Here is a 27,151-nt window from a genome sequence, read left to right as displayed (position 1 = left end):
GAATTAAATCGAACATGTAATTCACATTTTTTAACAGTGGATAAAATCTTTCAAACCATATATTAACGAGTTGAACCTATGAGAAATGAAGAGAACAAAATCAAAAATTAAACCAAAAAGGAGAAAGGAAGAACCCGGACCAAATCCGGATATAAACAAGAGTTCCTTGTTATTTAGACATGCAATTTTTCCTATACAAATAAGAACAGAGAAATACTCAGTGAAGTTATTCTGAAAGTCAATGCAATATTTCTAACTGCAATATTGCCGTAGACTGTAACCGTCAAGTGTGCAAAAAGGAAAATAATTTTTTGTTTCCAATGAATAGTCTTATTAATTGAAAAATGAAGTCCCAGGCTTAAAGTGTTAAAAAGCTGGGATTGGGTCTGCCAACGCATCCGAGGGAGAATAAGAATAAGAACCCCCACACGGCTTCATCATAAAGGGGTGTCCGTGCAAATGGAGGACTGAAGACCGGGTTCTAAATCCAAACTGGGTGAGGTGTATAGTGGAGGACCTCCAGTTTCCTTTGGATTGGTTGTTCAAACTCCATTGTCTGTCACCGATCTTGAATGTTTGAATTTTCCTGGTAAATTTACACACCGAGGACCGGATACCATATATGGTCGTCTGGGGCCTAGGTACTTTATAGTTGAAGGGGACAATGTGCCATTATTTCCCATTTACCCTACAGGGACTCATCTGCATGTTGTCAGAGAACCCCTTGTTCATAGGTTAAGTTCACATGGCACTGAGTAGTTTGTTGCAGACAAGACTAGGATCTCTGATCTGCACTGAGACGAAAGCATCCCACCTACACCTGTAACTTCTTTTTGTATATAATTGTTTATAGCTCTCTACACTTGATTTTAATTGTTAGCACTTAATGCTTTTACTCTCTCCACACCGTGATATATTTTTTTTCTTTTTCCCTTCCTCCTTTTTTTGAAAACAACAGGGTCTTGCTACTTATTGCCCTGATGAAGGCGGAACACTCAATCCAACTGTGAAGATTCTATTTTCTCCACTCAGTTCTCACCGCCGAAACGCATTTCTGATTAAAGGAAACTGGAGGTCCTCCACTATACACCTCACCCAGTTTGGATTTAGAACCCGGTCTTCAGTCCTCCATTTGCAAGGACACCCCTTTATGGTGAAGCCGTGTGGGGGTTCTTATTCTTATTCTCCCTCGGATGCGTTGGCAGTCCCAATCCCAGCTTTTTAAGACTTTTAGCCTGGGACTTCATTTTTCAATTAATAAGACTATTCATTGGAAACAAAAAATTATTTTCATTTTTGCACACTTGATGGTTACAGTCTACGGCAATATTGCAGTTCGAGATATTGCATTGACTTTCAGAATAACTTCACTGAGTATTTCTCTGTTTTTATTTGTAAAGGAAAAATTGCATGTCTAAATAACAAGGAACTCTTGTTTATATCCGGATTTGGTCCGGGTTCTTCCTTTCTCCTTTTTGGTTTAATTTTTGATTTTGTTCTCTTCATTTCTCATAGGTTCAACTCGTTAATATATGGTTTGAAAGATTTTATCCACTGTTACAAATGTGAATTACATGTTTGATTTAATTCTATGTATGTATTTTCCACATTAAATGTGTTTTCAATTGTTATGAATGGTTATGACTCTGTTATATACAATTGGGTGTAGTGTTCTTTACATAACCAACAAGGTTATATAGGTATTGGACCGATATGGTACTAATTCATTTATACCGCTCATAGGCCAATCCTTGACGTACCAATACTCTTTTTTGTGAATATAAATTCATCGGCCCACTGGACAGCATGCCCTCATAGCACAAGTATGGAATCGTCATGGTGGACTATTTTTCCAATTGGTTGGAGGTCGAATTCGCCTCAGACATCACCACCAGCACGGTCATTGAGGCGCTCACCGCCGTCTTCCAGCGCGAAGGCCTTCCAGAAGAGATTGTGACCGACAACGGGGTGCAACTAGTCTCCCGAGAAATGGAGAGATTCCTACAAAAACACAACATTCGACAGTTGACAGCGAGTCTGTACCATCTACAAGCCAACAGGCTCGTCGAGAGAGCAAACCGCTTCATCAAAGGGGCGCTACAGTTGGCACATGCATTGGGCTTAGACCCCAGTAAAACAGTAAAAGAGGCTGTCGCAGCCCACCGCATCACACCAAATGCCATCACAGGCGTTTCACCCTTCCAACTGTTCAGAGGGAGAAGGGCGGTGTCCACGGTGATACCGCCTTGGCTACACCAAGTAAGGGTAGACAGAGATGTGGACATGCAAGACATAGGGCATCATTACGCGGTAGGAGGTAGCCATGGTGCTATTAGCACCATGGCTACCCCCTTACCGCATTCCGGGTCCCCGAAATACGGACTTGCCGGGTCATTCCGACCTTGGAGGACCCGGTAAGTCCCCATTCCGGGAACCATTCCCCATTCCCATTCGAGCCCCCATAGGGCTCAATGGGAATGGGGATGGATCTAAGAACGGTACCGCAATTTGCGGTACCGTTATTAGCTCTGAAGTCCCATAACGGGTCCCGTCCTTAACACCTGGTCAGACCAGGCGTTAAGGAAGGGACCCGCTAAGGGACCTCGTAGTAGGGCGGTAAGGGATTACCGGCACTGGTGACCTTACCGGTGCCGGTAATCCCTTACCATCTACTGCGTAATGAGGCCCATAGCGTTCCGCATGCAAACAAGGAAGCAATGAAGGTTCAAAGGGACAAACGCAGGGCCTTCCAAAGCACAGCTGTTAGCGAAGGCGAACTGGTAAAAATACACCTTCCCCATAAAGACACCATGACCAGCTCCAACTACAGTAGACCCATAGAGGTCATTGCCAATGGCCCCAACCACATATGCACCAGCGACGGTAGGCGATGGAACTTGGAAAGAGTGGCCATGTACCGCAGGAGAGAAAATACCAACCAACCATCCGAAGAAGCTGGAGGACAGTCCTAACAAGGTCCGTCCAACAACACGCACCACATCAGGGAGAACTCATCGGGAACGCAGCACCACGAAGAACCCGCAGGCATGAGCCCGTTGTCCCCGCCAGACGGAGCACAGAGAGAAGTGACACAAGGAGAACCCGATCCACCCGAATCTCCCCACGCCCCATGTCGGCGTTCAGATCCGCCCTCTGAACAAGGCAGACCCCAGCGTGAGAGAAGAAAACCCAGCAAGTTCTCAGACTTTGTCATGCACTGACCACCTGTCCTTTTTCCCACCAAAGGAGGTGTGTGGGGACGTCCAGTCGTGAGATCGCCTTCCGCAATCTCGCGAGAACTCCTGTGAGAAGCGCGAAGCATCGTGTTTCAAGTTATAAGCGGGCGCGAGAGCGCAGTGAAAGGACTGCCCCCGCGCTCCTCCTGAAGCACGGAGCCAGAAGGCTTTGAGGCCTGCACATCCAGCATACACACACCAGAGCATAACGCCGTGGCTGAGGGCAGCCTCCTGGGGGCTCTGGTGTGAATTGTGTGCCCCACTACAAGGACCAGAGTAGCAGCAGCCGCAATAGGATTGCTGGATTGTGAGTACAGTTGTGCCCCTGCCCCTGGACATTATATTCCCAAGTTGATCCTTCACCTCAGGTGTCCGATAAATACCGCAGTTACTACACACGGTGTCCTGTCTTTACTAAAGCCACCACAATCTGATACTCACACGCTTTTGGCGGGTGTCACCTGCCAAGCAAAGTGTTCACTCGCCGTCTGAGCTCCACACATATCCATTAAAGTCAATGGACTTGCACCATTCTAAAACGAAATGTATTTTCGCCCGCTCTCTGAACTCGAAAGGTTGAGCGCTAAGTGCATGAAGAGATGGCCCGATGGCAACCCTTGTGCCAGAGATCTGATTTCTCAGTCTTAACACAGGCATACACGCGATTCGCACGCGAACACTGCCAATAACCGATAAAGAAATACATCGTTTGATTATTGGAGGCTGATGACACCTTCCTCGGGTTGTGAGATATGCTACACTACAGTACATTATCCCGTTCCAGTGAAGACGTTTTGTATTTTCCCAATGTTCATAATTTTTTTAATAAACATTCTTTTTTCTGTCCACTGTTCTACTTTACCCTTAAGTTCAGTCCGTTCCTCGTGACGCCAAACAGAGACTGGATACAGCAACCCGTGCGTGGTGTACAGTCGCTCGAGATCTTCGAGCCTTTGTGCCGTACGTCTTGACGTCATGCTCCATCCGTTGTTAAGGCGACCGGAAAGAAACGGCGGTAAAAAGAAAGGTGTGAGGAAAGCCACTGGAGGCCTGCGAAGAGAAGAGAAGAGCGGTCTGTTGTGAGCCTCACCTCTCCTTCTACGATCACATCTAGGAGCGATCACTCGGGGGCCAATATTTGCGGTGAGCCCCCCTCATAAAAATGAACCAATTAATTTGTTCTTTTAGCTAGCCAGGCGCCGGATGATGCTGTCTAGTTTTTCTGAGTTGTGTATAATCATGATACGTAGGTAGTCATTGCGGCTACATTACAAATTAGGAGACTTGTTGAGATTCTACAGCAACAGGCTTTAGCGATACAAAACTGCCTTTAACATGGAGGTGTAATAGGGGACCTCTGAAACTGTTCTGCCCTTTTCTCACCTGTCCCAACAAACATGAAGCCCAGCTAACATATACTTTGTCCCAGCTAACATGATCTCAGGTGGCCTTGTTTGCATCCAGTCTGTATATTGTAAACAAAACTCTCTGGTTCAGTTTCCAAATAAACTGCTGTATGTAAATAAATAATTTTCTGACTCCAACACAAGCAATTCAATCAGCTAGTAAATCAGCTTAATTGTGTAAATAAATGAACCAGTCCTATTGTGCTTGATAGCTCCTAAGTGCTCGTTTATGGTTTTAATTCCCCTGCTGTCTACTTGTCCCGTGATCATTTCAAGCTAAGGAGGCACCAGTCTTCTCAAAGTAAAGACCATTTCACTTTAAATGTGCTTTTTGTGTCCAAAGACGGACCTTAATGTGTTATTGTATTCCCTGACATCTTCAGCCAGGCCTGAAATCTCCCAGGAGGGCATCCTTGTGAATAGGGGAGGAGGACAAATAGCACCAATGCAAACTACTTGGTGCTTTGCATACGATCAAAGGCCATTTTGGGAACGTAAGAACAACCACATTTTTTTTTATATATATATATCACATGTGTGATAGTGATTCATGCCTGCAACCCTTCTTTGCATAAAAATGGCACAGTGTGCATTGTGATGATACCCTACCAGTAAAGTGATGGCAAACTATCAGTAATATATACACATTTGGAAAAGTTACCATTTGGGAGGCAGATGCTGCCTGTCTGCTTTGGGAGGCTGACCACTTACCTACACACAGCATACCTTACAGCCCTCCCACAAGTGTTCTTGATTAAAACCAGGCTGGGTGCTACTCATGGGGACTAGGGAGCGCTGGCTCAATGAGAGCTTTCGGAGAAGCCAGGGCGTCTCTCCTGCTCACCTAAAGCCCTGCCCTTTCTGTTAAAATATGAGTGAGATTTGCAGTCCAATTGAGAAGTGCTATATATTTAAATATGTATATATAACCAATGCCATGAGTGTGCAAACATACACATAGCTGCAGACAATGTGGGGAAAACTATGCTTAGCTTCTCCAGTTTATAATTCAGCCACATAAAAATATGCACAAGATCATAGTTTGTAGTAATACACAATCAGGATTTGTACTAAAAACGTTGTGACTCCAAAACAAAAGCTGTAATTGTGTTGGTCTTCAGATAATTACCGTTTTCTTGGTGGATAGTTGTTGAACATCGATGAAAAAGTAAAATTGTGTCTGTTCTGTGGTTTTGGGAAATGCTAAGCAAAACCTCTGCCATGTTCAGGAAGCATTTCATTTTGTTGTTGCACAACTATTTACTTATGATCTAGGGAAGCGGAAAGTAACAAAGCAGGTGGGGAAGCAAGGGAAAGAACCGAGCAGGTGGCTGGATGCACACCAATCTGTAGAGCGCTTGCTGCTTCTCCTCCCCGTGACATAACAATTGAGGTGTATATCCCCTTAATTTGCATATTGATAGACTTGAAGTGACAGAAAATGGTGTCCTTGGAGTGACTTTAGTCTTTTACAGTAGTGTGTCATCATCATTGTATGTTACATTTAGTTTACATGAATAAGCCACCCGACAAATATATTTGTGAATTGCAATACATTTGCACTATTATGCATAGAACAGTACCATGATCTGTTAAACTTAAGACATTCTAGCTATTTCTGAACATCTTACACTGCGAACTATCACTTCGATATGTGGCAGAAAATGCACACTGGAGGAAACTGATGTGCCCACCAAAATCACATACTTTGTAAGGTGGCACCGGATTTAAGCCCTATGTGCAATTTAGTCGCCTGACCATCCTATCAGCTCTAGTTGACAAAATATGTTTAAGGGTTGGATTTCAAGGAACCAAAATAATGATATTTTTTAGGACTTGAAAAATACGAACATAACCAGACAACCATCGTAGAGAATAGCAAAGCAGGCCTGCTGGTACTGTTGGATTTGTCGGCCGCGTTCAACTTACTGGACCATTCATGCTTTGTGAGCTGTCTTCACTCACATGGCCAATGTTCGTCTGATGCTGTTGACTGGTTCACATCCTTCTTGAGTAACGGCAATCGAGAGTGGGATGGGGAAAGCAACATCTAGAACAGAGTGCATAAAGGAGGGGCTTGTCTGTCCCCATCCCTGTTCAACCTGTATATCCTGCCTTTGTGTGATTTTTTGACATCTCAGAAAATCACTTTTTCAAACTACGCAAACGACCCTCAGCTCATCCTGGAACTGAGTGGTAATTATGAGTTGGACTCTACCAACTTACAAGAGACCTTTGGGCTTATTGATAACTGGATGAACCTGAATTCTATGTGTTTCCATCCGGCTAAGACTGAATTGATGATATTTGGGACGGTATTACCCAAATTGACCTTTTACAATTGACCTTTTGCACAATTGAAAAAATTATAGTGGTCCGAATTGACCTTCTGCACAATTGACCTTTATATTATTTTAGTTATTTTATATATGTATTGGGTTTGTTTTGGATTATAAATAATATAAGGGGATTGGGTGGAGGGTTGCGGGGGGTTCTGGATTGGGTAGGGGGTTGCAGGGGGTTTCCCCCCCGCATATATGTCCTAATTGACCTTCTAAATGAGGTAAATTCTCCCAAGGTCAATTCTCCTGAGAATTGTGAAAAGGTCAATTAGTATGCAACCATTTGGGACCACCGAAGCCAGATCCAAGCTGGGTGCTGATTATTTCAGCCTGACATTTGGCAGCTCTGTAATTGCCACCAGAGACAAAGTCAAGATGCTAGGCATCCGCATGAACGCGGCAGTCAACTCAGTCGCTCATGTTCAAGGGGTAGTTCATAGCACCCAATACCATCTTAAGGTACTAAGACATGCTAAACCATTCTTGTCACTGAAAAAATCGCGCCACCTTGGCTAGAGCCATTATCCTGCCCTGGTTAGACTACTGCAACGCCCTACTCTTAGGGGCAAACTCTAGCTGCATTAAAGCACTGCAGACTGTACAGAACAATGCAATTCGAGTTATCTATTACATTCCTAGGAGAGATCATATCTCAGGGACCAGGAAGGAGTTACATTGGCTCCATGTGGCAGCTGGAGTTCAGTTTAAGGCCATCAGTCTGGCCCACACATGTATACACGGTAAGGCGCCCAAGTATTGAAGATACATACGACCAGCTACAATCCTTCAAGATCGCTTCGCTCCAGCACAAGTGGTCGGCTTACCATCCCTAGAGCTAAAAGAAGCAGAGGCCTGGGGAGATCTTTCCCCGTGCTAGTGGCCCATATCTGCATTGACCTTCCTACGCCGCTGAGACTAGAAACCAGCTGGACGCTTTTTAGGAAAACGTTGAAACTCACTTATTCTGCTAATCTTTGCTATCTATTTTCTTTCACTTCCATTTTTGTCCTGTCTCCTAAGTCTTGTCGTGTCAGTGTAGTGTACCGATGCCATCAGGCTTTGGCGCTCTATAAATAAATAAATTAACCTGAACATTTTTATAAATCCTTTTAGAGATCTGCTAAGCAAAAAGAGTTGTATCTTTATTGTCCTCATTCTAAATATAAGACTATAAGTACCAGAATGCAAGGTAATAAGATCCTATTAAACCTCTACATCTTGCAACTGTACCTTTCGCAAACAGACTTAAAGACGCACACAAAACAACAAAAAACTGTGATACGGTCACCTGCTTGTGGTCATTGTGTGACACAGACCTGACTTGTTAGTATGCATGTTGTAAATACAATGCAAAGTTCCTAAAACAAGCTATTTTTTGTGTGCATGTCACACAAGCATGGAACAATAGTTTCCTATTTAAGGAAACCCGCATCCCCTGCACACTATCAACAAGAGGCTAAAAGCCTGTATAGAAGTTTTAATAGGTACAGTCAGTAGCCTAGTAGTTTCCACAGTTTTTAAATAAATTTCATTGCTTTGTTTAGCTCACAAAGTTATTCTTAAATCATCCAATTATTTCTTGACAACTTTTCTGTTTATCCAACAAACAGTAGTTTATTCATTTTATAACAACAAATCATTAATCACAATTTAATGTGGCCCAACGCGTTTCGAGTATCAATTTTCACTCTTCATCAGGGGCAATGTGTTCTGTATTCTTAACATTCAATACAATTTCTGTAGAAAAAAGTAATAAATTAATTATCTAATGATATGTATTCATGTTTATACTTTTGAACCAAAACAAGGTACTTCATTAGTTAGATAGGAGTACAAAAAATGGCATCATCGCATGTTTTCAACCAATAACATTAGTTTAAGAGATTTAGTCTTGTAACAAAGGATGAACTTATTCACCAAATGCTTGGGAGCCTATTGAGTTTGTAGACAATACCATCAATAGAATCGGAGTGTGATTGGTAACCTATTAAGAAAAAAAGTGGGGAATGGTGTAACAAGATCCTGTTCCTGTGCTATTTAGACATGTAAGAACTACAATGGTGATAAATGCCAAGTACCCGTGGTGATTTATGAAGTGTAGAATAAAACCTAGACTCACTTCACGATGTCATGTAGGACACCCCCAGTAGTCTTTTAAAGGCATCAGTGTGAACTGGTTGTAGTATTCTAAAAAAGAGAAATAGCATGGCTATATTATAAAGAAAAGGTCAAGCCGCCTAAGAAAAGGTAGCCTTAAATGATACTTACAGTACAAGAAGGTGACTGCTGGTAAGAGGTAGAGTATGGGCATTCTCCATCCGCACCCGAATACCGGATAAGAGTGGTATGTATATTGATAGTCGCGAGTGACGCCACCCGCGCATGCGCGTGATGACGTCACGTCGCAAGCTCCAATTCTGATTGGATTTAAGTGTAAACATGGTCGCGAGTGACGTCACCCGTGCGTCAGCAGGAAAGGGACGGTGGTGATGGGGCGGTAATTGCTTGGGATCACCGGGTCGAGTGTAGGTTTTTTGATCAATGGGTAGACCCAGGCTTCCTCGGGGAGGCCGGGACTATGCATGAGGAGAAGACGGCGTCAATGAAGCTGGTGATAAAAGGAATGAGCACTTCTGAGCAGTCCTTGACCGTCAGGGGTGGGCAGTTGTCTCCTTTACATCTGGATGGTTTGAGGTTTTTGAGGATGGTGGCCACTTCCATTTGCGAGACAGGGTGGAAGCGGAAGGTGTCTGGTTTGGGAGGATAGGGGTGTTGGGGAGTGGATGGAGGAGGGGTTGTGATTGGTGATTGTTTGGTGTAGATTCTCTCCTGTAGGCTGGTGACTTTGCCAAGCAGGGCCTCTTGGATGTTTACACACCAAGTTTCATCTTTGGTGATGTCTGGGGGTTGGGGGGCAGGCGCTTCTAGTTCCCTGAGGAAGGTGAATGGCTCTTTGGAGTTACAGTTGGTATTGGCAATTCTGTTGTTAAAGGTCATAGCTTTAGCCTGAATGATGGCTAGTTTGTAGGTCTTGGCAGTGGCTTTGAAAAGGGCTTTGTGGGCAACCAATAGGGACTTTAACCTGGCTGCCTCAGCCTGCCGTTTCTTGGCTCTCAGTTCTTGTCGATCGCTAGTGAACCATGAATTGGAGTGGGTCAGAGTCTTGGCTTTCCAGCGTGCTAGCGGGGCGACTGTCTACAGCAGTTGCCAATGTTTTCAGGTAGAAGTCAGCGAGCGCAACTCGATTGTTGGCCATGTGCTGGTAGTTTTCTGGGTGAAGCTTAGACAGTCAGTACAAGTGTGATGCTGTTCTTGTTGATTTTGCGAGAGCTACGCACCGAGGGCAGAGGCATGGGTGAGATGTTGGAAGTGTTGACTGGGCTGTGGGATAGTAAATGTTACTACAAATGGTTGGACCAGGGACGCGGGTGGGTAGCATTAATATCTACCTTGCCATTGAGGTCCGGAATCCAGTCGAGGGTGCAGCCTTTGGCATGCGTCGGGTTGTTGACACAGTAAACGAAGGCCAGGGCAGTTAGTGAGTTGGCTAGGGATGTGGCATTATCGTCAGTCTGGTCATTGAGGCCCAGATTAAAGTCACCCATGAGGATGATTTTTAAGCATGTCTTGAGGCTGGTCTTGAGGGTATGTAGGAGGTCTTCCTCAAAGGTACCTGTTGGTCCAGGGGGCCTGTAGAGGATATTGAGCATGATCGAGCTGGTGTGGGAGGTGGTGAATTTAGCACATAGCAGGTCACAGTTTCCGTCCATTTTTGATGCGCATTGTCTGAAATTAAGTGAGGTTTTATAAATCAGGCCAACACCTCCCACTCTGGTGTCCTGTCTATCTGACCTAAGGATGACGAACCCTTGGGGGATGGCCAGGGACAGGGCAGGCCCGGAGGCAGAGTGCAGCCATGATTCAGTGATGGCTAGGAAGTCTAGGTCGTGTGAGGTGATGAGATCATGGATGTCTGTTGAGTAGGCAGGGATGGACCTAGCGTTAATCAGTGCACCCTTGGTATGGGCAGCAAAAGATTGGGTACCCTCCTGGAGATTAGGTGTTAACATAGCCTGTGTGGGTAACACGGAAGCAGTGTGGACCATGAGTATGGTATGTTCTTTAATCAGAGGTGAGTAAGGAGGTCTAAGCTGTTTGTGATCAGCAGGCATCTTTGTGGACGTGCGGGTGGCTAACCTCGAGTTTCTAACTTGCCAAGCTGGTGTGTATGAAGAGTAAGTGTGGTAGATTCTCCTGCGCAGATGCTTGTTTCTGGTCTCTGTGGCTGGGGGGACATCTTGCTGTATTGCTCTGTGGTCAATGTTGGTGGGCACTGTGAGCATAGGATGAGCATCTTTGTTGCCATGGCAGTGGAAGGCATTTTTTGCTGTTTATTGCCAGTGGGGTTGTGCAATTAGTGTTGTGATCCGTTTTAGCGCATAGCTTAGTAGGGTGGGTAGGCAAAATATGTGGGGCATTACGGAGGCTGAGGGACCTCATGGAGTCTTCCTGGGCAACCATTTCTGCACTGAGCGCGGGAGCACTGGGGAGTATTTTGGGTGTAGCAGGGATGTTGGGGGACCTTGCGGTGCAATTTACTTTAGTGCGAGGGGCTAGGCACCCTCTTGGGCACATTGTAGATAGAAGATCGGGATCGACTGGTTGCGCTACTGGGTTGTGGTAGATATCATGCACATGATTAGGTGTGGAAGAGGGAGGTAGGGAAGTGGCAGAAGTGGATGATGAGAGGGCAGAGCGTAATGACACAGTGTCGGATGAACATACAGGCAGATCATATGGAGATGAAGTGGCAATAACAGGCATTTTTGATGCTCACTTACCTTTAGGAGATGAGATCTCGATCGGCATAATGCGGCAGCCTTTGGATATAGCATGTCAAACATACATGACTTTAAATACCAGTGGGGGAAACATTGCAAATGAGATCAGCGTATCTCAGTCCGACTGCAAGTCTGACTGCAAGTGCCCTGACGTGGGGTCTGCTGTGGTAGCAGTGGCTGCAGGGGCCTTTGTACCCTCACAAAAGAATAGAAAGCAGGCTAATCCTTCACCCAGACTGGCTATGTCTTCTCATGGTAGGAATATTTGTGTCAAGAAGTCGAGAATTCCTGTGATAATTGATATCTCTCAAAGAGAGTTTTACTATGGATTGTTGGAACCCGGAGAGGGTGGAAACCAGAGAGGCGCTCGGAAATAAGGTCTTGTCTTGGATACACGCCAAAGTGGGTCCTGGCTGTGTTAGAGGACAGGACTTTAAGCTTTTGGGAATGATGCATATTAAGGAATGGTGCACTGGGACCAATACAGTTTGTATCATCATAGGCTGTGGTCAGAGCAGCCTTCCTTCATTTCTGAGTTAATGCAAAAATCTGACCAACGTGTCATCCGCCTCTAACTTAAGGATTGTGCTTAATTAGTCAAAAATAACTTTGTTTTTCATTGCTGTTGTATTCCTCTTGGCCCATCCTGAAACAAATGTATTTAATTTAGCGTTATGTGTGTTTCTGACTGTGTGTATTGTTATGTGTAGTGCCCTAATTCCCTGCGGCCATTTCAGCGCAATATAAATAAATAAACTAAACTAAACTAAATGTCCAAAAAGTAAAAACCTTGAAAACCCTGTTTTTTCATAGGGAGTTGTGCGTTTGGGGCTCTTGGCTAGAGTGAGACAATACTTCCAGCAGAATCAAACCTGGATCTTGGCATCTCTGAAGAAGAAGTGGACAAACAGTAAAAGAGGCATGGGGAATGTGATCCATAGACAGCAGTGGATTATGGCTGCTTGTTGATTGGCTCCTCACAGCCTTCCATTAAGAGACAGGTCACAGATTGCACACATTAACAAAATGTACCTTTTCAACCCCTTGAGTGACCTATATGTCACAAGTCCCCGGTTGAAGCTACTAGAGTTGACCAAAGAGGCTATAATAACGGGGGAAATCTAGGAATTTGCCAGGTCAATAGGCGCACACAAATCCTGGACACTACTGTTGGAGACTCAGAGGCGTGCAGGATCGATATATTTGATTTAGGGCTAAACTACAGTCGCTCTGGTGTAAGGCCCAGTAATACCCACAGTGGTTTAAGTCTTTCAAAGTGAGGTGGCAGCACTGACCACAAGAGTTGCTTGTTTTGTAACATTGGTGATTGTAGGAATTAGTACACAGTCATTTGGTGTGCATAGGTGCGGTGTGAAAGGCAGTAACCTAAGATAATAAAGTGGTTCAAGTCCAGTGTTTGACAGACCCAGAAAAGGACTGTTAGATTGCTAGTTGCAATTTAATTGCAAAGTTAGAAATGTTGGGCTAAAGCATGATAATAATCGGCAACAGATGGGAGATGAGATTGTCATGAAGGACGAATTCCTGATATAGCTACATCTGTATATAGTTTGATATTTAGAGGGGCTAGAATATTTTCAAGATCATAAAGAATAAGAATGTAAGGTATTCTTTATTGGCTGATGTGACAATTATATTGGAATATATTAGCACAATATAATAATTAAGAATGATTGGGGAGTGGGTGGAACAGAGATCTCTTTACAAGAGTACGGAAGGGAGGTGCCAAATGTTAATGGTGCAAACTGTGCAAACAAAAGAAAGAATTTTGAATCGATTGAATGAGTTGGGGGCAGATATAGCCTTATTACAGGAAACACATTTACTGGAAACAGATGCAGAGAAATTGAAACGGGGCTGGGTGGGGAAGGTCTTTTGCTCATATTTCACCTCACGTTCTAGGGGGGTATGCACATTGATAAGGAAGAACTTGCCAATATCTGAAATAACTTGTTAAAAAGACAATGACAGGCTAATTTTATGTATCATTATGAATGTACAAAATGTGTTATATGGTGTTTGCAATATATATGCCCCAAACGGGGGTGATGGCAAATTCTATGTCACTCTAGCGCAGTTTGTGCAGAATGTGAATCAACCCAACCTCATAGTGGGAGGGGATTTTAATATCACACTTGACCTAATGCTGGATAGAAATGCTAGCATTATGTTCTGAGAGTGCCGTGAAACGCAGGGCCATGGAAGATTTTATGGGGGAGTGCAAGTTACAAGATATTTGGAGACTTCAACGCCCACAAGACCGGCGATACATGTTTCATTCTGGTCGTCATAGAATGTATTCACAAATTGACCTACTCCTGACATCTGGATTATGCACACAGAATTACAAAAGAGGAGATATTGATACTATTCTGATTTCTGACTATGCCCCAGTTTCGCTTGAAATGTCATGGACATTTCCAATGCCTAAGACAAGTATCTGGAAAGTGAATGTTACACTACTTGACGACGTAGAGATATTGATACAATTGTGAAGGAAGCTATGTTTTTTGTTGTAAAAGAATTGAACGGATGATGTGCCGGTGGAGTATGTCTCGGAGGCATTTAACTGCTACATGAGGGGTATGGCCTCTCAAGTAAAGAGAACGGGAGAAGGAAGCAAAGAAACTGAGAGATGAAATTGAAGAAATCGAAAACAAACAATGGTAAATTATACATTAGATTCATGTTCCGCTCTTAAACTCAAGAAAAACAAACTAGAAAATATACTGACAGAGAAGGTGGATAGACTTCTGTTTAAAACAACATGGTAATGGTAATGTTTATTTGTAAAGCGCCTATACACAAGATAAGTGTTTCAAGGCGCTCAAGGAGGGAGAGAACAAGGGAGGAAAAACAACAGTCATTCAGAGCCCTTGAGTTTCTGAACGATAACCAGTCTGCCAGACAGATTAAGTGCATATAGAACAATTAACAGCGTAGATAACAACAAATAGGTCTGACAACGATTCTGATGTTTTTCCAACAGCATAGAGGCACCACCATGCGGGAGGGGAGACAGGGAGGAAAGGAAAGATGATCTTCAAGACATGGTACGTTCAGATCGTGCAAGTGCACAGACAGTACAGGAGAGGGGAGGGGGAAGAGGACAAGTGCAGAGTGGGGGTATCAGGATACGCCCAATTGGTTAGAAACTGAGTAAGTGCTGAGAGATTCCATTCTCAATGGGTAGTTGACCGAGTGCAGTAGCATGAGGCAAGTGCAGGCCCTGAGGCAAGTGCTGGAGGACTGGCGAGGGTGCCGGGGACCTGTGAGACTCTGAGTTACTCCCGGTGGACTGTCGGCATGCTGTATGGAAAAGGAGGGGGATAGGGAATAGAGTGGAGGGAGAGCTTAGCAGGGTAGAGGGAGACAGAAGGAAGAGGAGAAGAGGAATGTTTTAAGGAGTTTCCGGAACTTAACGAAATCAGTCTCAAGACGGCAGAGAGGCTATTTCAGAGGGAGGCCCCTGCTGAGGATAAAGATCTCCCTCCAAATCTCTGCTTAGAGAACCGGCTCACTCGCAGACAGTTGGAGGTAGATGAGCAGAGGGCTTGGGGGAGACAGTATTTAGGAAGGCATCGGTGAAGATAGGTGGGCCCCAGAAAGCCTTGTGGACAATGCAGAGGGTCTTGAACTTGATTCTTGCAGCCACGGGGAGCCAGTGGAAGGATTTCAGCGCCAGAGAGATGCGGTACCTGGGAATGAGGCCAAGGATAAGTCTTGCAGTTCTGTTCTGGATGAGTTGCAGAGGGCACAGAGCAGAGGCAGGGAGGTTGGGAAAGAGGCTCTTGCAGTAGTTAAGCCTTGAGAGAACCAGGGCTCTGGAGACAGTGAGCCTCTGGGGGAAGGTGAGAAAAGGGAGAGTACGTCTGTGGAGGTGCAACTGGTTTTTGGACTTTTTAGAGATGTCCGAAATGTGGGTGGAGAAGGAGAGAGTGGAGTCGAAGATGACCCCAAGGTTTTTTGCCTCGCATGTGGGGGCGGCCGCAGGGCCAAGGGAGGCTGGCCAGAGTGAGAGCGGGAAAACGGGAGCAGTCCCAATGCAAACTATCTCAGCCTTACTGGCGTTGAGACAGAGGTCGTTTGCAGCACACCATGACTGAATTGCGGACAGACAGTCTGATATGAGCGAGGTAGAGGAGGTGGCTGAGGGTAGCCTGAAGGAGAGTTTTGTGTCATCCACATAACACTGTAAATTAGAGGTGAACTGGCAATCTCACGTGCCAGGGCAGCCATGTAGACATTGAAGAACCAGGGGGAAAGGTTAGAGCCCTGAGGGACGCCGCAGGTTTTAAAGAGTCCAAACTGAGATGGGCGGTCAGACAGGAAGGAGGTTAACCATGCCATAGTCTAACCGGTGATTCCTAGGGTGTCACGGAGACGTGCAATCAGGATGTTATGGTTTACCGTGTCAAAGGCAGAGGAGAGGTCGTTCAGAATGAGGACCGAGGGAGTGTTAGTGTCAAGATTTGAGAGCAGGTCTTCGCAGGTGTTCAGAAGAGCAGTTTCCGTGCCTCTGGACGCTCTAAAGCCAGACTGATGGTCGTGGAGGCAACCAGCAGATTCAGTGTGGAGGGTAAGCTGAGAGATAGCAAGCTTCTCCAGGAGTTTGCCCGGGAAAGGGGTGATAGAGATGGGGCGGTAGTTTGCTGGAATGGAGGGGTCGGCAGAGGGTTTCTTAAGCAGAGGGTGCACAAGGGAGTGGAGTGGTTAAGAGAAGTTGGGAAAACTCCAGTGGCAAAAGAGAGATTGCAGAGATCAGCCAAGGTTGGAGCGAGAGAGTTAATGTTGTCCTTAATTGTTTTGGAGGGGTAGGGGCCCACCTGTTTGGACGAGGCCTTCATAGACCGGACTTGTCTGGCAACCTCATCAGGTGTGATGGGAGTGAGAGAAGAGGGGAGAAGTGGTGGAGGGGCCAATGGAGGCTCCAAGGGTGTTGGTGTATGATGTGGTGTGGAGGTGAGAGAGGAAAGGATGTCTTGGGTTTTGCGGAGAAGTGAGAAGCCAGTGACGAGCAAAGGTCCTGGGTGGGTGTGACAGAAGAGGAGGCTGCTGCAGGATTGGCCAGTTCCTTACAGACTTTGAAAAGTTTGCCTGTGTTGTTTGATGCCACAGAGATGCAGGCTAGAATAAAGACTCTTTTCTTCGGCTGGATGCAGAGTCGATATTGCCTTTGGAGGAGGCGGCAGGCCAGTTTTTCAGAGGGCCCACCTGACGCATTCCATTTCCTTTCAGCTACCCTACACTTGCGTTTAAGGGCAGCCAGATCAGAGTCGTACCAAGAGTTGCACATTTTGGAAGACTTTAGTCAGACCCTCATGACAGGGGCAAGAATGTCAAGGGTGTTGGAGATGGAGAGATTTAAGATGGTGCACCTGCAAGAGGAGAAGAGAGTTTCAGGTGTGAAGAGAGAAGAGAGTGGTCCGTCCAAGAGAGAGAGGTAGTGAGAGGGATTGAGAGAGAGATGTTGGTAGAGATGAGAGCATCCATAGTGTGGCCAGCTATGTGTGTGGAGCCAGAAGGTAAGATAGAGAGGGAGAGGGAATCGTATAGGTTGCGGAAAGGTCCAGAGGAGTCAGGAGAGTCCAGATGGATGTTGAGGTCACCCAGCAGGAGGAGTTGAGAGGAGGAGGAGAGTAGAGAGGAGGCCAGGTCAGACCATCCCGAGAGGAAGAGAGTGGATTGCCCTGTTGGCCGATAGAAGGTGGCCATATAGAGGGAAGATTTAGGAGAGCGTGAGAGCCTGCAGACTATGCATTCAAAAGAGGAGTAGCCCTGAGTGGCGATGATGGCCACAGGTATCCATTCTGGGAAGATCAGTGCCACTCCCCCTCCCAACACTTTAGGCCTGGGTACACAGAGGATCTTGTATCCTTCAGGGAGGAGTATTTCAAAGCTTGTGACAGAGCTGTCCTTGAACCATGTCTCCGTGATGGTGAGCACATCAAGATTCATGCATTCAAGTATTTTGCAATATGGAGCAGCTTGCCATCTTTGAAGGTCTTCCGCGGGAGGGCGCAGGGGATGTTGGTTCTCCCTGAGGGTGGCGGAGGAGCCAAGGCCGATAGGGGAGCTGTGTTAGGCAGAATCACCTGCAGTACCCTTTGGGAACACTACAGGCAATTAGGACTAAAAGTGTAAGCACAATTTCACCTTTGGTACAAGCCTGTACTACAGTGGTAGCGATGGCTGAGCAGCCAGACTTATCTCAAGAGTTTAAGTGGGCAGTAGAACAAGTTCCACCAGTTTTAGCCTGCAAAACATATCCTAAGTGGCCAACATGTTCTTTCCAAGTAGGGCTGAACACTGCAATGTCATCCAAGTATGCCATGCAGAAGTTCTCCATCCCATTCAGAACTTGATTAACCATCCTTTGGAATGTAGTAGGTGCATTCTCTAGTCCAAAAGGCATTACCTTAAGCTGGTAGAGGCCTGCTTGGGTTGAGACTGCATTTTTCTCCTTGGCATGGTCTGTCAGTGCTATTGCCAATAGACTGAAATGAGATCAAATGTACTGAGGTACTTGGCTGAACCAAGTATATCCACCAGTTCATCTGCCCTTGATAAAGGGTGGGCATCAGTCTTGGTGACTGCACTAAGAGCTCTATAGTCCACACAAAATCTGAACTCCTTGGATCCTGTCTTTGGTACTAGAACAACTGGTCTAGACCATGGACTGGTAGAGGGCTCTATTACCCCGAGATCAAGCATCTTGTTGACATCCTCCATTATGTGGGATCTTACATGACCTGACATCCTGTAACCTCTGCTTTTAACAGGTAAACAGTCACCAGTTTGAATATCATGCTGGCCCCAAGGGGTCAAGCCTGGTGATAGTGAAAACAGGGAGGCAAACTAATTTAACAGAAACTTGCACTCCTCCTGTTGTTCAGGTGTCAGATTAGAAGAGAGATGATCTCCTTCTATCTTCTCATCTAAAGGCTGGCCTCTGAGTAGGTCAGGTAGAAGTTCACTCTCCACCTCCTCTTGAGCTGAAGCTAGAAGCAAAGCTCCTACTTCTGGTCTTGAGACATAAGCTTTTAGACGGTTGGTGTGAATGACTCTGGGAGCCTCCTTAGGAATGCCTAAGTCCACCAGATAGTTGACCTCTCCAAGTTTACCCACAACCTTGAATGGTCCTGTCCACTTGTTCTGTAAGGCCCTCTGCCTTGTAGGTACCATAACTAGAACTAGCTAGTCTTGAGAAAACTCAACCATGTTGGCCTTTTGGTCATGCCAATGCTTCACCAGAGCCTGACCTGCTTTCAAGTTATCTGATGCTTCTGCCATCATGTGTGACATTCTCCTCCGGGGACCGATCACATAGTCTTTTTCATTTAAAACAATTTTTATTATCATTTTTTAAAACAACACACCAAACTAATCCAACATATAGGACACTTCCATATACTTGCTACTTAATATTACATCAACATATTGCACATTACAGTCTCCCCCCTTCCCTCCCCGTTAACTCGAGCGCCCCCTTCAATGCCATAAGATTAGTTTCTTAGGGTTTATCTCCTTCACTATTACCAGACGTGTTGCCTTCACTATATCCGACATGGGAGAGTCCCGACAGCTTATCCACCATTCGTCTCCATGCCATCAGGGGGCCCGCTTCCTCTTCCCCTCCCCTGCTACCTGCCTCGTACCATGCAACCGTCTCCGCTTCTGCCCATTTCAAGTGGTCATTCCACCACACCTCTAATCTAGGTCTCTGGGCTGCTTTCCAGTTTATGGCAATTCTCCGTTTGGCCAGGATGTAGGCCAGGTCTTTCAGTTTGCTGATATGCTTTAGGTTATGTGGTCTAGTGAATCCCCCCAGCATTCATGCCCATACTGAGTCCACCCCTAACTTGATCGCCTTTTGGGACAGGCGTTGCTTGACTTCCTCCCAGAATCTTCCCACCTCTGGGCAGGCCCAAAACCTGTGATTCATCCCGGCATCCTCCTCCCCGCACTTGGTGCATTTCTGTGTTACTCTGCTTCCAAACCTTGCGATTTTACTGGGGGTCATGTATGCCCTGTGGGTAACATATAACTGGATCTGTTGCAGCCTCGCATTACGGGACACCTACTTGTGATATTTCTGGGCTCATGCCCATTGCCCATCCTGCATAGGTTCTCCCACCTCCTCCTCCCTGTCCCTCCTCAGTTGGAGCAACTCCTTGCCCACTCTGGACATCAATAGTTCGTAAATTCGGGATATTTCGTGCCCGCCCTCCGAGATATCATACATCGTTTCAATGATCATATCGGGTTGTTCTGATAGTACTATCTCTGGCCACTTTTCTCTCACTCGTTTGATGATTCTGATGTATGTAATGTGTTGTCCTATGTGTACTCCGGTTTCTTCCATTATCTTTTTGAAGTCTAATACCTACCCTTCTTGCCATATGTCTGCCAGGGTCGCGAGGCCCACCGGTTCCCAGAATTTGCAGATCCCCCTTATCGTTTGCTCGTCCTCTCCGCATAGCGCTACAAGTGGTATCAGCGGGGAGCATGGGGTCGGGTTTCCCACTAATCGGCACGCTTTGCGCCAAGTATTCCAACCTAGTTCCAGCAATCTCGCTCTTCCTCTCATCTTTGGTTTGGGTAGCCATATCAGTTCTTTTCAAAAGAATGGGGTACAGTCCCTACTTAGCAATCTGGCCTCTGCCGTTTCTACTTCCGACAACCATCTGGCCACGTACTGGAGCTGCCCCGCTAATTCAGCAGGTGTATGCCCCCTTTGTCATACGGGTTCTGCAGTTTCCATAGGTCCACCCTATTTCTGGTATCAGGTCATATGAAGCCCCTGCATAAGCTCTGGAGTTTCGTAAAAAAGCGTTTGGGGAGCATGTATGGGATATTCGTGAAGAAGTGTACCAGCCTGGGCAGGACCACCATCTTGAGGCGCCCTACCCACCATTCCCAGGGGAAGTTTCGCACAGAACCCCATGCTGTTCTTGATTCCTTCCACCGCCCTCTCTATGTTGTATTTATATTTGTCTGCAATTGTGTGATATACATTAATCCCCAAGTATCTAATTGTTCTAGTCTGCCAGGGTATCTGCAGGATCGGTAGGCTCCCCTGTGGGACCCCTCTGTATCTCCCCAGTGGGAACATGCTTGACTTTTTGGGGTTTACCGCTATGCCCGAAAGGGTTGCATAATGCTCCATCACTTCCAGGACATATCGCAAGTTTTCCTCTGGGAAACGGAGGTATAGCAACATATCATCAGTGTACAATGATATCAAGTGCGTTCCCCCCTTTGTGTGGATCCCAATCTCCCCGTATTGCTGTCTGAGGCAGATCGCTAATGGTTCTAATGCCAGGATATATAGCTTGGGGACCAGGAGCAGCCCTGCCTTGTGCCTCTGCTGAGTTGCCATTTATCTGAAATTATCACACCCGTTTTGACCCTAGCTGTTGGGGAGCTATATACCATCTTCACCCACCTCAAGTACCCTGGTCCCATCCCATATTCTTTCAAGGCCACCATCATCCAGGGCCATCTCACTGAGTCGAAGGCTTTTATTGCATCCAGCAAGACTATTGCTTTTCACTAAGGTCGCCCTCTGTCTGTTCTATGTTGTGGTGGAGTCTCCTGTGGTTGTCGGTTATATTCCTGCCCCGTATCCAGTTTGGTCGGGGTGTATGAGTTTGTTAATTACCCTTTTAAGTCTGTTTGCTAGCACCGCTGTAAGTATTTTGCTATCCTGGTTTAGCATAGATAGGGGTCGGTACGACCCACATTCTGTGCTTGGCTTGCAGGGTTTGAGGAGCGGAATAATCACTGCCTCCTTTAGGGATTCCGGTAACCTTCCCCCCTCGAACGCCTCGTTTAACATAGCCAACAGCGGGGGGAGCACTTCTTGTCTATACGTTTTTGTAGAATTCACTGGGGAGCCCGACAGACCCCAGGGCTTTGCTAGTGGGTAGGTGCAATACTACTGTCTCTAGTTCTTCTATCGTGATTGGGGCCTCCAGGTCATCCCTCTCTTCCTCATTTAGTTTGGGTAATCCTATGTCTTCCAGTGTCTCCTGGATATCCCGTTCTGCTACCTCCCCCGTGTCTTCGTAGAGGCGTTTGTAGAACCTAAGGAACCCCTCATTCACCCCCGCTTGGGTGTTCCAAATCTGGCCTTCTTCTCCTGTTATCTCCCTAATTACCGGTCTTGGTGTCTCGTTTTTATATAACCATGCAAGCAGCCTCCGCGTTTTGTCCCCGCCTGCGTGTTGCCTTTCAATATATTTTGTATAGTTCAGTTTGCATAGTCTTTCCCAGAGTCCTGCGCTAGCTTGTTGTAGTTGGCACGCTTGTTTGGCCTCCTCCTGTGAGGTGCCTCCCCTACGCATTATTTCTTCCAGTTTCTTCTCGTGTAGCTCCCGCTCTATGCCCCGTAGCAGCCCTCTGGATTCGGATATGGCCGCCCCTCTCACTACCACCTTAAATCCCTCCCATAAGGTTTCTTCTGACTTCACATACCCAATGATCTCCTCCCTTAGGTCCTCTCGGAATACCGAGTCCTGCAGGGCCTGCGCTCTAAGCCTCCATGTTCGAATTCTTGCTCTAGGTGGTTGATGTCTCCACTCCAGGACCAGGGCGGAGTGATCCGATAGTGTTCTTGCCTTATTTTCTGCGCCCGTCATTTCCCCTACGAGGTCTGAGGTGACGAACAAATAGTCTAGTCTCGTATACAGGTTGTGTGGGGCGGCGTAGTGTGAATAGTGCCTGCCCTTCAAGTGCTGCTGTCTCCATATGTCCTCCAGCTCGAAATCTCTCAGCAGGGCCTGTAGTACTTTTTACAGCGGGGGTGGGTTTATCTAGTTTCGTATCTGACGTATCCATTTTAGGACATAGCGTGCTGTTGAAGTCCCCTCCCGATATGATCGCGCCACCCATGTGGAGGCTGATTTTGCTATACAGTGTCCTGAAGTAGGCTGCCGTTTCATGTTTGGGGGCATACGTATTTATGATACTCAGTTCTCTGTTCTCCAACAACCCTCGTATCGTTATCATCCTCCCATCTGGCTCCGCCGTGGCCTGAAGCAGCTGGAATGGCACATGGGGTGCCACCCAGGTAACCAACCCCCTAGCATAATCTGAATATGTGGCTCCCATGGTGGTCCCTCTCTACTTTTTCTTGACCATCTCTAGTTTCTCTTTGGTAAGGTGGGTTTCCTGCAATAATGCTATGTCCACTTTTTGCCTTCTTAGATACATCATTACTTCTTGCTTCTAGCCCCTTCTGCCATCTGCGGTGTCCTCGCATATTCTTCTAGCGTGGGTTGTTTGCCCTTTGCCTTGGCCTGTTTGTTTGCCATCTCAGTGTTGCTGTATGCTTCCCTCTGGGCCCTCGGGGGGTGTGACCTTTGGCGCCTCATCGCTAGTCCGTCCTCAACTGTGATGCTTAAGGGGAGCTGTGGTTGAAGTGTTTGTATACTGTTAACGCTGTTTCATGAGTGGGTTGTGTCCTCCCACGTCCTTGGCCGCTGCTCGTTCTTATTACCTTTATGTCCCGGCTCTAGGTGGGTTGTGTCGCTATCTGCGCACCCAAGGGCCTGTGGGTCTGTTTTGGTGCTCTAGCGATTTATGCTTTTATGTGGCCTAAGTGCCCCTTCGATTATCCTTCAGTGCAACTTGTCGCTAACGCTATCCAAGCCGCTTCTGCAGCTGCCCCTCTCGTGTGCGCGCCCAGCCTGCCACCCCCTCTGTGCCCAGCGCACTCATCCAAGTGTGCGGTGCAGCAGTATATCCTTGCTACTTCTTTAGAGGTGAGGCCGTGGTTGTCTCGTTTGCTTTGTTGTGCCTGCGCTGGTAGGCACGTTTGTTGAGCTGTCCAGCGTGGTTAGGACGTCCAGGCCCGTTCCGCTGGTATATGTGGGTGTCAGCCTGTGATGGTGTGCTTCTTATGCGTCTTGTGGTGGGGTATTGTGCTCCCGGGCTAAATCTAGTAGTGTGCTCTCGCCTTCTCCATCAGCCTCCTGATGTTTTTTGGTGGTATGGCATCCTGAGCTCCAGTGCTTTAAGGTAGCGTCCACTTGGGGACCTATAGGTCTTATACTGTCCGGCTATCCAGCACAATTTCGGTTATGGCGCCTACTGTAATTGTTTCTGTGGGTGGCCCCTTTGGTCTGTTTGTAGCTGCTGCCGGGGTGGGCTGGCCGTATTTAGCCCAGCATGGCCATGGCGTGTCTTAATGTATTTCTGCCTTTCGCTTATTTTCTCACCGTTTCCTTTCTAGTGCGGCTACCAGGCGTTATCAAATGCAGGGCCCACCTTCCGTCGCCTCTCAATAGCTCTGGCAGCTCTGTTACAGTGTTGCGCTCTGCCTCAGCACCACCGTCGGCGCCTGAATATAGTTTGTTGCGCTCAGCGAGCGCTCCGCTCGTTCTTTGTATATTCGCCGTCCTGCTTACACATTCTCCAGCAGCGTCTGAATGTGAGCTGCGGGTGCCGCGGGCTTAATCTGCTAGTCCGTTGCCAACCCTCGTGTCCACAATTCTGTCTGTGGCGGCGCTCTTCAATTCGTACCGGTGTTTCGTTGTGGGGCCAGGCGGGCAACCAAACCGAAAGACGCACCCCCCGCATCCCTCAATTATAGCAAGTAATACGCCTTTGTTGCAAAAGTCCCCACGCCGTGCCGCTGGTAGGGTCTCTCTCCCTTCAACAGGGAGGTGCTCCGGGACCTGCCATCCCCAGTCCTGCTCCTCGGTAATGCCACTGTTGCCGTACTGTTGGGGCTGTGCTATAGGCTCTGCATTGCTTTCCACCCAGGTGCTTCCCTTAGGGTTGGGAACTCGGTCCTCACTGATGCAGCCTCATACGGTGCCGATGGTGTCACGTCCGCCCCTCCGTCACACAAATATGTCCGCCTGATCTCCTGCCCACACCAGCGCTCGTTTGTCCCCAGCAGGCGCACACTCTCGTACTTGCAGGCTCTCGCTCTCTGGCAACTGTTCCATCGGCCTCGGTCTCGTTAGTGCACTGTCCGCTTCTCCATGGGCGAGCAGGGTCCACTTTTGTGTTTGTTCATTCCGCTCTCCTCATTGTGATGCAGTGATTTTGCCGCTTGTCCCTTTGTCCTTGCCACGCGCCATTTTGTTTCCTCCGCAGGTTGGACTCCTCAGGACTTCTGCTCCTCTCTATTTATTCCTCATACTGCTAGTCGTTCCACAATTAGGCCTGTTGTATGCTCCCAATATTCATGCATCCTTGGATATGCATTGGCTATGCACAGCTGGTTTAAAACACAGTTTCTTCCCAGGATCGAGGAAAGATCAGCAGGAGCTCTCAAAAGACACGTCCTATCCCGCGGCCATGTAGCCACGCCCCCCTTATCGCATAGTCAGTGACTCTCACTGGCTTGGGGGAAGGATCAGACTCCAACCCCTCCTTAATCAAGGCCAAGGGACCTCTAACTGGATGGCCATAAAGAAGTTCAAAGGGACTAAATCCAACTCCCTCCTGAGGGACTTCTCTATAAGCAAATAGAAGGTCCCACTTTCTTCTAAGTGTTCCTCTAAAGCACCTATCATGATCTTCATTGTATGGTTGAACCTCTCAACCAATCCATTTGTCTGAGAATGGTAGGCAGTTGAGAAGGTATTCCACAGTTTTTCCACATGGCCTGCATGTAGTGGGACATAAAATTGGATCAGAGATAACTTCCTTAGGAAAACCTACCCTGATAAAAATACCAAGAAGGGCCTTAGCAACAGCCTGAGCTGTAACAGTCCTCATAGGTATAGCTTCAGGATACCTAGTATCATGGTCTACTACAACCAGGATAAACCTGTTTCCTGAAGATGTGGGAGGGTCTAAGGGACACCAACAATGTCGATTCCTACCTTCTCAAAAGGGACTCCCACCACTGTGAGAGGCACCAAGGGTGCCACATTCTTGGCTCTACTCTTGCCAGAGGTTTGGCAAGTGTGACAGCTCCTACAGAACTTATCTACATAAGACCCCAACTTAGGCCAGTAGAAATATAAAGAGACCCTTTCCGTGGATTTCTTAAAACTTAAGTGACCAGCCAAAGGTATCTCATGGGCTAACTGTAGGAACTGGAGTCTGCTTTCAAGAGGCACTACAAGTCTTCTGTAGTCCCATGGGATAGACTCAGTCGGTTCACTGTAGAAGAGGCCATCTTCCCAGTACAACCTATGCTTCCCTGGCTCTTGCCCATCCAGCTGGGAAGCTGCCTGTTGGCGAAGACCTTCAAGAGTAGGAAACTCTCTTTGACCTCTGCTGAAGTCTGCCCTACAGGGTCCACCTTCTGCCAGTAAAGACTGCAACGCAGGATGGTCTGTAGGATCCAGATCTCCAACAGGAGCAAAGTCCTCTTCCAGCTCTGATTCCTCAGCAGCTGATTCAACCACACAAGGTTGTTGCACACACCCAGCCTCAGCTGGTGGAGGGATCATAGGTGTGATATTGGACAGTCCTCTCTGAGATGTCCTTGTAGGTAGCACAGGAGTGCTGGCTGGTTTCATATGTGAGGTTTTAGGTTTCCCCTTTTCCTCTTTCTTTTTAGAAATGGCAGTCAGTAAGTCCTGTGGACTGGGAGTTATAGTTTCCTCTATAATATCCTCTTGAGAGCCCCTTAAGGTACTCTCTCTGGCCTTCCTAGTCTTCTCCTGTTTCCTTTTGCTGGGAGGCCTGGGGTTGCTTGATATAACTCTAAGAGTTTTTAAGTCATTCCACCAACAGGACTCTCCCAGGTACTTCACTCTGCACGCTTACAGGTATCTTGACAGTCATGTCATTGCACTGGATGAGAGCTAGTAACTGTGGAAGCATTTGGACAGGGCCTCCAGCAAGCTTAGTTGGGAATTTGGGTGCCCTAGCAACATCCTCAACCTTGAAAAATGATTCATCAACTACAGTTATGCTGGCCCAAGTGTCTCTGATGGCATGGGTCTCCTGACCATTCACAAGAACACTGTCTTTGTAATTCTCTTTAGTATTATCTGGAATAGAGTTATACACATCTAAATTCTGTTGTTCCCACAGACCCAGGGATACTAAAGAAACACTGGCTGAGACTTTTATGGGTTCCTCAGCCAGTAAGTGAAAGTTTCCACTTGCCATTGGTACTTCATCCTCTGGGGAGAAGGCTAAGGAGACAGCGTGGATTTAGGGTTTACCCTTACATCTGGGATCCCCTTTCACATGGTCAGTTGACCCTCAAGCATAACATTTTCCAAATGTTTTTATGAATGGGCGTTTGTTCTGACCTCCTTCTGGTTTGGCACCAGGAGGTACACTAGCCTGATTCTGTTTTCCCTGTGGCTTACCCGTGTTATGTT

The 27,151-nt window shown here is 46.8% G+C and overlaps 1 protein-coding gene across 1 annotated transcript in view; it reads left to right on the top strand.

The window, feature by feature from the left end:
* The first annotated feature begins 4,220 nt into the window (after positions 1-4,220).
* Positions 4,221-27,151, top strand: part of SYNGR4 (synaptogyrin 4) — a 705,695-nt gene continuing 682,764 nt past the window's right edge. Inside the window, exon 1 of the mRNA XM_069633756.1 lies at positions 4,221-4,379. The gene's annotated coding sequence lies outside the window, so the exon portion shown is untranslated. The remainder of the gene's footprint in view (positions 4,380-27,151) is intronic.

The sequence above is a fragment of the Ambystoma mexicanum genome, chromosome 1q (assembly GCF_040938575.1).
Source record: "Ambystoma mexicanum isolate Mex_15411 chromosome 1q, UKY_AmexF1_1, whole genome shotgun sequence".
Lineage (NCBI taxonomy): Eukaryota > Metazoa > Chordata > Amphibia > Caudata > Ambystomatidae > Ambystoma > Ambystoma mexicanum.
Note: the sequence above shows the minus strand (reverse complement) of the source record. Positions and strands in the feature narration are given on the sequence as shown.